Source organism: Lipotes vexillifer, unplaced genomic scaffold (genome assembly GCF_000442215.2).
Source record: "Lipotes vexillifer unplaced genomic scaffold, Lipotes_vexillifer_v1.1 scaffold356, whole genome shotgun sequence".
Lineage (NCBI taxonomy): Eukaryota > Metazoa > Chordata > Mammalia > Artiodactyla > Lipotidae > Lipotes > Lipotes vexillifer.
Genome location: NW_006797342.1, coordinates 2,094,050 through 2,102,778, shown reverse-complemented (window position 1 = coordinate 2,102,778; position 8,729 = coordinate 2,094,050). Strand labels below are relative to the sequence as shown.

The 8,729-nt window shown below is 36.5% G+C and overlaps 1 pseudogene; it reads left to right on the top strand.

Moving 5' to 3' along the window:
• The first annotated feature begins 498 nt into the window (after positions 1-498).
• On the top strand, positions 499-7,036 carry LOC103070803 (heterogeneous nuclear ribonucleoprotein C pseudogene; annotated as a pseudogene).
• Positions 7,037-8,729: the final 1,693 nt, after the last annotated feature.

Sequence of the window (8,729 nt, the reverse complement as noted above, 5' to 3'; positions counted from 1 at the left end):
CAGTCAGAAAGTAGGAACAGCATAACTGTGCACATGATCATTTCTTTCTTGGTCTCCAGGAAATATGATGCCAAAGTTAATACTAACTTAAAATACATAATATGTCCTATGATTTTAGTATTTACATCCTCCATTTATAGGATGTAAATTGGTCTAATTAAATTTCCATTTTTCTGTATTGATAGATAAAAATTTTATATTCATATCTTTTACAAAATTTACAGAATCTACCTAGAAAATTATAGATAAAAAATAAAGCTGTCAATTTTGTGAAGAGGTGAAGGTTGAGTGGTTGCGGCTGCATTGTGGACCTCGAGCAGCAGTCGGCTTCTCTGCGTAGAACTCAGGAGTAGGAGATTCAGAATCGAATCTCTTCTCCCTTCCCCGTCCTGGTTACAAATCACTTGAAATATATGTTAGTGGAACTTGCTTGAGTGAGATTTTTTTGATATTCAGCTACATTTTTCAGGTTTGTGAGGCACCTTACCATCAAAGACAATGGCCAGCAATGTTACCAGCAAGACGGATCCTTGCTCCATGAACTCTCTTGTATTCCTTGGGAATCTCAATACTCTTGTGGTCAAGAAATCTGATGTGGAGGCAATCTTCTCGAAATATGCAAAATCGTGGGTTGCTCTGTTCATAAGGGTGTTGCCTTCGTTCAGTATGTTAATGAGAGAAATGGCAGGGCTGCTGTGGCAGGAGAGGATGGCAGAATGATTGCTGGCCAGGTTTTAGATATTAATCTGGCTGCAGAGCCAAAAGTGAACCGAGGAAAAGCAGGTGTGAAACGATCTGCAGTGGAGATGTATGGGTGAGTACCAGAACACCCTTCTCCATCCCCTCTACTCAGCTCCTCTTTTGACTTGGACTATGACTTTCAACGGGATTATTATGACAGGATGTACAGTTCCCCAGCATGTGTTCCTCCTCCTCCTCCTCCTCCTATTGCTCGGGCTGTAGTGCCCTCAAAATGCCAGCATGTATCAGGAAACACCTCACAAAGGGGCAAAAGTGGCTTTAATTCTAAGAGTCAACAGCAGGGATCTTCTTCTAAGTCTGGAAAGTTGAAAGGAGATGACCTTCAGACCATTAAGAAGGAATTGACCCAGATAAAACAAAAAGTGGATTCTGTACTGGAAAGCCTGGAAAAAATTGAAAAGGAACAGAGCAAACAAGGAGTAGCGATGAAGAATGATAAGTCAGAAGAGGAGCAGAGCAGTAGCTCCCTGAAGAAAGATGAGGCTAATGTGAATATGGAGTCTGAGGGGGTGCAGATGACTCTGCTGAGGAGGGAGACCTACTGGATGATGATGATAATGAAGATCGGGGGGATGAGCAGCTGGAGTTGTTCAAGGATGATGAAAAAGAGGCTGAGGAAGGAGAGGATGACAGAGACAGCGCCAATGGCGAGGATGACTTTTTTTTTTGTGGTACGTGAGCCTCTCACTGTTGTGGCCTCTCCCGTTGTGGAGCACAGGTTCCGGACGTGCAGGCTCAGCAGCCATGGCTCATGCACTTAGCCGCTCCACTGCATGTGGGATCTTCCCAGACTGGGGCACGAACCCGTGTCCCTTGCATTGGCAGGCGGACTCCCAACCACTGCACCACCAGGGAAGCCCGAGGATGACTCTTAAGCACATAGTGGGGTTTAGAAATTTTGTCCCATTATTTCTTTACCTAGGCGCTTGTCTAAGATCAAAATTTTCAACAGATCCTCTCCCCTAGTATCTTCAGCACATGCTCACTGTTCATCCTTGTCCTTCCCATGTTCATTAATTCACATTGCCCTGCACCTAGTCCCATTTTCAATTCCTTTGATGCTCCTAGTAGTCATGTTAAGTCTTACCCTGTAATTTTTGCTTTTAATTTTGATACCTCTTTATGACTTAACAATAAAAAGGATGTATGTATGAGTTCAGTAGTTGCTTCCCTAACTACAAAAGCAGTCTCATTAGTTGAGTAGCACCTGAGAGCAGCTTTGAATTAGAGGTATGCGGGTTATACCCCACATAAGAGTGCTGTGTGGGGCTGTTCAACACAAATGTAACAATGTATTTTTGTGAATGAGGGTTAGCATGTCAAATGGATCCTCTAGAAAAATAATTAGTGTAATAGTCTTAAGATTTGTTTTCTAAAGTTGATACTGTGGGTTATTTTTGTGAATAGCCTGATGTTTGGGACCTTTTTTTCTCAAAATAGACAAGTTCTTATTAAACCAGGAATTTGGAGAAAAAATAAACACCCTGGTTTTTTATTTTTGTATTTAAAATAAATAAATAAATAAATAAAGCTGTCAAGAAACTTGCATCCTATTGTCCAATTTTTCCACACATCCATACAATGAGGAAAAAGGAATCGATCAACTGCAGACATCACTTTACCTTCACCCAGGACGCCCTTTCTCATGAAACTTTCAATTCAACACTTTATCTATATTTTCATTCAGCCTCAAATTTCATTTGTGCATATTTAACATCTAAATCCATTATACTTTTTATCAGACTACTTATATATTTAAAAGCTGAAATGTAAAGTTCTTACAACTCAGACAGTTTTGAATTGTTTGTAAATTCCACTTGAGGATATATATATATATACAGCTTGGGAAAACCATAAAAAATCCAAAGTTTCCCCTAATTAGTTCCATAGAGAATCACTACAACAAACAAAAGCATAGAATTTTAATCTCTCAGGTGCCATTTAACAGTACCCTAATAAAGTGTTATGTATTTTCAATACTGTTTTAAAGAGAACACAGATGAATTATTTGGTTACAATCAAGAGACTGGCACAAGGACAATGTTTAAATAAACACTGTATCAAAAAGAGGTGTGCTAATAGAAAGTGGTTACCCTACCTCTATACGATTATGTTTACTTTTCCTCTCTTTGGAAATTTACAAAATTTGTGTTTGACAGCTTTTTAAATTTTTCACTGAATAGAAATTTGAATTTCTAATTACAAAGATTGAACTGAAATGAACTCTCCCATGTACTGTGCAATGTTGCATATTCACCTTTTATTTTAAAAAGCAAAGTCCAGGTTCAGTGGCCTGCAGTGAGAGTGTGACAATCAGTCCCTTACCCTTTAAATCAATTCTCAGGCCATGTCTCTGATTGCAGGCAAAAACAGTCAATCTGTGTGAATTCCAGCTTCTATTTCTCCCCTACCCTAAATATCGAGGTCATTTGCTAGAAAATAGGAAGGGAATTGGGAATGTGGATGTGTGTAGTATGTGTGGTGGGGGAGGAGCTGGAGTTGGCTAAAATTGCATAGATGATTGTCCTGAAGCTATAGACTTCCTTTGTCAGTGGAGATGGCTATATAAATTGATTACTGGTTTCCATGACAGCCAATCTAGATAATTTGAGCCTTCCACAGCATGGATTTTAAGGGTCGAATTATTTTAAAAATTGCCCCGTTTTCTTTTCCACAGTTATCACCTCAGATATTAGTTGTTAGAATTTAGAGATTACTTCTTTATGAAAAAAATATTGAAAATGCATTCCCACAGAAGTATTAACATGTCAAATTTTAGGCACACGTATTCCTGAAGAATTTATTTTTTCTGTTCCACACCTGCACAGAATTGAATTTTAAAGTGATTGTTTTGTTGTTGATGCTTTTTACAAAGGTAGACAATGTTTCTTATTTGTAAAGAGAATCAAGCAAAGTCCACAGAAATATTGAAATGGAAGATCTTTCTGATAATTTTGGCATTTCCTGATACATCCCGATGGCCACTTTATAAATTGTTATCCTCTTGCATAACATGAAACTAGCTTGCTTCTAACTTAACTCCTGTGAACTGTGATTCGCTTTTCTAAATAGCAATGTAATTCCACCTTTAATAGAATGTCTGGTGGTCATGTGAGCCTGATAATGCTAAATATTATCACTATTTTTAGATTCTGTATTCAGAACATACAGGGCATATATTCTGTAAAAAGATTCTTTAGGAGGCTATTTGAGGAAAATATTGTGCCTTAAAGGTGTGTTTTCCCAGGAGCTCTATACAATTTAACTCAATTTGTTAAACAATGACTCATAAGTTTCAGGGGATATCTGGAACTGTGGGAAGAGTAGGCTGACCATCAATGCATATGTACATGTGATCTCATGACCTTCAGGGAGCAGCCCATCCACATGCACATATTTTTTCTGAGGAACTGGATGTTGGGCAAAAACGACACATGGATTTGAACATAGTTCTCTGTGTGTCACTCTGACTGTCTCCAATTCCTGACCTCTAGGTTTATGCCTGAATACTAGAGCAAAAAACTGTCAACAAGAGGTTATAATGTGCACACTAACATACTAAAAGTCATATAGACAGAAAGCTAACAAAAGAAAAGAAAATTGTAAAAAAGATCCAAAAAGAGGAAAAGGAACCAAAGAATAGAAATTTTAAAAATAGGAATATAGCAGAATTTAAATCTAACTACATCAACCATTACATGAATATAATGGGACTAAATACCTCAATTAAAAGTCAGAAATCATCAGCTTGGATAATAAAGCAAGACTTGACTTCATGCTGCTTACAAGAATTGTACTATATTATAATTATACTAGTAGGTTAAATGAAATTGGATGGGAAAAATATAACACACTAACAGTATTCAAAAAAAAAGCTGGAGGGACAATGTTAATATTTGTCAAAGTTAATTTTAGATCAAATAATTTTTCAGAGGTATAGAAGTCATTTCATAATGACCAGTGTGTCAATTCATCAAGAGAAAATAATATCCTTAAACATTTGTGAACTTAATTACAGAGCTTCAAAATACATGAAGCAAAAACCAAAGCAACTACAAGAAGAAATAGACAAATCCAAATTTATAGCAGGAGATTTCAGCACCCCTCTTAACTACTGAGGTAACAATTAGTCAAAAAATTGATAAAAAGTAATGAATGACTCAACTCCATCAAATAATTTGACCTAATTGATTTATAGAACATTCCATTCAATAATAGCAAAGCATATATTCTTTTCATGTGTATGTGAGACATTTATTAAGATAGATTATCTCCTGGGCTGTAGAAAACCTAATTCATACAAAAGTATATTCACTGAATACATTTGATTGTTAGAATTCAGTAACAATATGATACCTTGTTATCCCCAAAATTTGGAAAATAACACTGCTAAATGACTCCATGGGTCAACAAAGAAATCAAAGATTGTAAACTGAATGAAATTGAAAACATATCACATCAACATTTGTGACATGTTGATAAAGCAATATTTAGAGGGATATTTATAACACTAAATGACTATTTTAGAATATAAGAAATATATCAATCCAATAAGCGTACATTGGACTTCAAGAAACTAGGAATAAAGGTCAAAGCAAATCAAAACCAAGCAGAATAAAGGATATAATAAGGATCACAGGAGAAATCAATAATTTTGCAAACAGAAAAATATAGCAAAACTCAATGAAAAAAATTGGCTCATTGAGAAGATCAATATTATTGAAAAATCTCTAGCAAGACTGACCAGAAAAAAAGAGAAGCAAGACACAAATTATCAATAGCAGGAAGTGGAGAGGTGACATCAATGTGCATTTATGGACAATTAAAGGATAATTAAAAGGATATTCTGAACAAAATTTTAACAATCAATATGATAACTTGAAAAGAATAGGCACATTTCTTAAAAACATAAGCTGCTAAAATTCACTCAAGAAAAATAGAAAACCTGAATACCTTATAGCTAATAAAGAAGTTGAATTGAATTTTTACTTAAAAAGTCTCCTATGAAGAAAACTACATGCTCACATGCCATCACTGTTAGTTCTACCGAACACTTAAGGAAGAAATAATACCAACCTACACAAATATTTCTAGCAAATGGAAGAAGTGAAGATGCTTCCCAACACATTTTTTAAGGGCAGCTTTAATCAAATACCAAAGTGGAAAAGAGAAGGACAAGAAAGAAAAACCAAATGAAACAACGGACCATCTATGTTACAAACATAGATGCAATAATTCTAAAACAAATTTTAGAAAATCCAACAATATATAAAATGACACTGCATCATTACCAAGTGAGATTTATCCCAGGAATGCACAGTTGATTTATCATTCATAAATCAATGAATATAATTAACTTCCAATCAATATTGCACTGGAGGTTGCATGTAGCAAGGGCAACAAGGCAAGAAAAAGAAAAGGGATATAGATTGAAAGGAGAGAAGTAAAACTCTTTATTTGCAGATGGCCTAATTGTTTATTTAAAAAATAAACAGCTCAAGAATACTAGAAGTAGGGCTTTGAAGCTACAGTCACATATAACAAAATGACCTCAATTTTGCTTATTTTTTAAAGAGTTTAAAAGAAATCAAAGTAGAGTTGTCTCTAACACGTATAGAGCTTGATAGTCTTCACTCTTTTCATTACAACAAGAAAAGAAGCTGAAAGAACTGAAAATCCATTAATTTTTTGGACCTGGCAGCTAAACAATGTTGCTTGCCATCTGCCTCTACAAGGATTGAGTCACTAGCCACTGCAATCTCTGGCCTTTAACATACCCTGAAAGGAGTTCAGGGCTGAGATCAGAAATGAGGCATCTCTGCTCTGGGAAAAACTGGCAGAACAGGTCTTCAGATAGTTAGATATTTTCAGATTTTATGAGCCCAAATTCTTGCATCTTCTCATATCTAGAAAAGCACTAAAGTCATTAATGGAGACATCTATTCCTTGTAGCAACTTTCTACTGAGACGTGTGCTTCATTGCATGCACCACCTTCACCAAAATCACATATATACTGACTTCCCCTATTACCTCTTTGGAGCTGTTCCTCAGAACTATCTGAGATGCTGTCTCCTGGGCTATAGTCCTCATTTTGCCTCGTATAAAACTTAATGCACATCTCTCATTGTGCTTTTTTTTTTTTGTTTAGTCAACATCTATCAGGGAAATGGGGTCACAGGGCAAACAGTTACCTTGAAATTTGGACAGACATGTGAATATAGAGAATCTCATCAGAGATTATTTTATCAGGAGCAGGAATTGCTAAAGCCATGAACTGGTAGAAACACTTCACTTTAATTTTGAGGAATTGCTGGAGGCTGAGTGTGGTCTCACTTTAGAGTGAAAACTCCTGGGAGTCCAGTCATAGGAGGATATTCACATTTTCATGAGTTTTATTTCCAGAAACCCCACCAGGTTCTCATGGTTAAAACTTAAGAAAAATCCCCTCTTGATTCTGTCAGGGGAAGGAGAAAAGAAAATATTTTAAAATACTCTTAGAGCATTATCAATAACCAAGGCATACCCTCCAAGGGAAAAGATCTTACCAGATTCTTACCAACCAGGTGCAAGAGCAGTTATCCAATCTAGCTCCCTCCCAAAGGGAAGGATAAAAATGTTAAGAAAAACTTCTGAAGATCTCAGCACAGGGACATAGGCCCACCAACAGACTTAGATGTAATCATAAGATTATAAAATTCATCTACCCCCTCACTCTCATACCTTAACATCACACCAACAAGTTTTCAATAAAATAGCAGTGAATTATAGCAGAATTTGCTGCAAGACATAAACTCTATTAAGAAGGAGCTCTCAGGAAACTAAGCAAGAGTGGGAGAAAAATAAGGAAAAAGGAACTGAAAAGAAGTCTGAAGAGAGAAAGTAATTATCAGAGACAGACTCAGATATAACACAGATTTTGGATTATCAGTGTGCAGTGAAGATTTGCTAGATCAGAAGTCTGGTCTCTGTCCTCAGCTACCTCTAAGCCCTTGGAAGTTCTTAGTGATGGAAGTGTCTTTGTTACACATGATGAGCCCTTCAGACCACACCTGATTGGTTATGCTAATAAGGTGAATCATGTCAAGTCCCTCAGACCACAGGGTGTCAGTGTGACCTCTAAAGAGGGGTGGACAGAAAACCAGGTTGGCAATACTTCAAGGTGATGTGAAGGTACATGTGGATGCCAGGAGGGGAGTAAGTCCTGAAGACAATGGAAGCTTTGTGTTAGAAACCCCCCTGGACTCTACCCTATGCACCTTTTGGCTGGTTCTAATTTGTATCTTCACTCTGTAATTAATGATGTCTATGATTATAATAGCTTTCAGTGAGTTCTGTGTTTCTGGTGAGATGAAGTGGAGGGTGGACTTGCAGTAGGTATCAGAAGTGAGAGTGGTCTTGTGTGGACACTTCCTTCTGACTTTAAAGTTGGACCCTAACTCCTTGCAGTTGGGGTCAGAACTCTCAAACTCAGTTGGCTGTAGGACTGTGATTTGACCTCACAGTTTGACCAACTCTGGGTAATCAGATAGGAAACTTAAAAATTACTATCATTAATACATTAAGGCCTCTATTGGAAAAAGTGGAGAATATGTGATAAAAGATTGGCAATATTAAGCAAAAAGGAATTTTAAGAAAGAATCAAAAGGAAAAACTAAAAATGAAAAATACTGTAATGGAAATTAATTACGCTTTTGTAGGGTTCATCGGTAGACTAGACATGGCTGACCCAAGGATCAGTGAGCTTGAAGACAGGCCAGTAGCAACTTCCCAAACTAAAAAGTAAAGAAAATAAACTGAAATAAAAAGAGAACAAAATATCCAAGAACTGTGGGACAATTGCAAAAGGTATAACATGTGGGAAACGGAATATCAAAAGAAGAAGAAAGGAAAAATGGAGCTAATAAATATTTGAAGTAATAGCTGACAAGGTTTTTAAATTAATGACATACATTAAACCACCTTAGAC